Source organism: Filicampus tigris, unplaced genomic scaffold, assembly GCF_054856515.1.
Source record: "Filicampus tigris isolate MCC_2025a unplaced genomic scaffold, RoL_Ftig_1.0 HiC_scaffold_29, whole genome shotgun sequence".
Classification (NCBI taxonomy): domain Eukaryota; kingdom Metazoa; phylum Chordata; class Actinopteri; order Syngnathiformes; family Syngnathidae; genus Filicampus; species Filicampus tigris.
Window position 1 is genome coordinate 10,001 of NW_028233410.1, and position 2,500 is coordinate 12,500.

The window sequence follows — 2,500 nt, forward strand, 5'->3', positions numbered from 1 at the left end:
AGAAAATATTGCAACACGCGGAGCTCCAGGCGGGGGGGGCCCTCGCCCGGCCCGCGGAGTCCGATTGAACACCCCCCAGGTCGGGCGGGCTCGCTCTGTTGAGCGCACGGAGGTTGACATAGAAAATATTGCAACACGCGGAGCTCCAGGCGGGGGGGGCCCTCGCCCGGCCCGCGGAGTCCGATTGAACACCCCCCAGGTCGGGCGGGCTCGCTCTGTTGAGCGCACGGAGGTTGAGATAGAAAATATTGCAACACGCGGTGCTCCAGGCGGGGGGGGCCCTCGCCCGGCCCGCGGAGTCCGATTGAACACCCCCCAGGTCGGGCAGGCTCGCTCTGTTGAGCGCATGGAGGTTGACATAGAAAATAATCCAACACGCGGAGCTCCAGGCGGGGGGGCCCTCGCCCGGCCCGCGGAGTCCGATTGAACACCCCCCAGGTCGGGCAGGCTCGCTCTGTTGAGCGCATGGAGGTTGACATAGAAAATAATCCAACACGTGGAGCTCCAGGCGGGGGGGCCCTCGCCCGGCCCGCGGAGTCCGATTGAACACCCCCCAGGTCGGGCAGGCTCGCTCTGTTGAGCGCATGGAGGTTGACATAGAAAATAATCCAACACGTGGAGCTCCAGGCGGGGGGGCCCTCGCCCGGCCCGCGGAGTCCGATTGAACACCCCCCAGGTCGGGCAGGCTCGCTCTGTTGAGCGCATGGAGGTTGACATAGAAAATAATCCAACACGTGGAGCTCCAGGCGGGGGGGCCCTCGCCCGGCCCGCGGAGTCCGATTGAACACCCCCCAGGTCGGGCAGGCTCGCTCTGTTGAGCGCATGGAGGTTGACATAGAAAATAATCCAACACGTGGAGCTCCAGGCGGGGGGGCCCTCTCCCCCCCCGGTGAGTCCGCTCACAGTGCCCCTATGTCGGGCAGGCTCATTGCAATGTGCGCATGGAGGTTGACTTAGAAAATATTTGAGAGTGACATGAGCTCCAGGCAGACACCGACTCATCGCCCGTGGGGTGTCCGACGAGCCCTCACCAATCTTGGATTAATGTTTGGCGAGGCTCCCCTGATCAGCTCTGGAGGTGGCAAGTTCTGAAAAAGTGGTTTCTGAAAATGTGCCCCTTGTATTTTGTGAAACCAGGGGTAACCTAGCGAGTAGGCAAACTCATCCCCTGACTGGGGGGATCAACTTTTACCTACTACAGCGCCCCTAATGGCCAAAAGTGGTACTGCTCCCCCTGGTAGCCTAACCCATTGAAATGAATGGGAAAAATTAATTTAGGCTACCAGGGCTTTGGGCTACCAGGGCTTTGGGCTACCAGGGCTTTGGGCTACCAGGGCTTTTTGCTACCAGGGCTGTGGGCTACCAGGGCTTTGGGCTACCAGGGCTGAGGGCTACCAGGGCTATTATAGGCGGCCACCACTGCACTAGTGGCAGCCCGGGGAAGGTGCCTGTTGCTCGGATATGCTTTTACGCACGTCGGCCTCTGCGCCCTGGAGCTTTTTTATGCTACCAGGGCTATTATAGGCGGCCACCACTGCACTAGTGGCAGCCCGGGGAAGGTGCCTGTTGCTCGGATATGCTTTTACGCACGTCGGCCTCTGCGCCCTGGAGCTTTTTTATGCTACCAGGGCTATTATAGGCGGCCACCACTGCACTAGTGGCAGCCCGGGGAAGGTGCCTGTTGCTCGGATATGCTTTTACGCACGTCGGCCTCTGCGCCCTGGAGCTTTTTTATGCTACCAGGGCTATTATAGGCGGCCACCACTGCACTAGTGGCAGCCCGGGGAAGGTGCCTGTTGCTCGGATATGCTTTTACGCACGTCGGCCTCTGCGCCCTGGAGCTTTTTTATGCTACCAGGGCTATTATAGGCGGCCACCACTGCACTAGTGGCAGCCCGGGGAAGGTGCCTGTTGCTCGGATATGCTTTTACGCACGTCGGCCTCTGCGCCCTGGAGCTTTTTTATGCTACCAGGGCTATTATAGGCGGCCACCACTGCACTAGTGGCAGCCCGGGGAAGGTGCCTGTTGCTCGGATATGCTTTTACGCACGTCGGCCTCTGCGCCCTGGAGCTTTTTTATGCTACCAGGGCTATTATAGGCGGCCACCACTGCACTAGTGGCAGCCCGGGGAAGGTGCCTGTTGCTCGGATATGCTTTTACGCACGTCGGCCTCTGCGCCCTGGAGCTTTTTTATGCTACCAGGGCTATTATAGGCGGCCACCACTGCACTAGTGGCAGCCCGGGGAAGGTGCCTGTTGCTCGGATATGCTTTTACGCACGTCGGCCTCTGCGCCCTGGAGCTTTTTTATGCTACCAGGGCTATTATAGGCGGCCACCACTGCACTAGTGGAAGCCCGGGGAAGGTGCCTGTTGCTCGGATATGATTTTACGCACGTCGGCCTCTGCGCCCTGGAGCTTTTTTATGCCACCAGGGCTATGTTAGGCGGCCACCACTGCACTAGTGGAAGCCCGGGGAAGGTGCCTGTTGCTCGGATATGC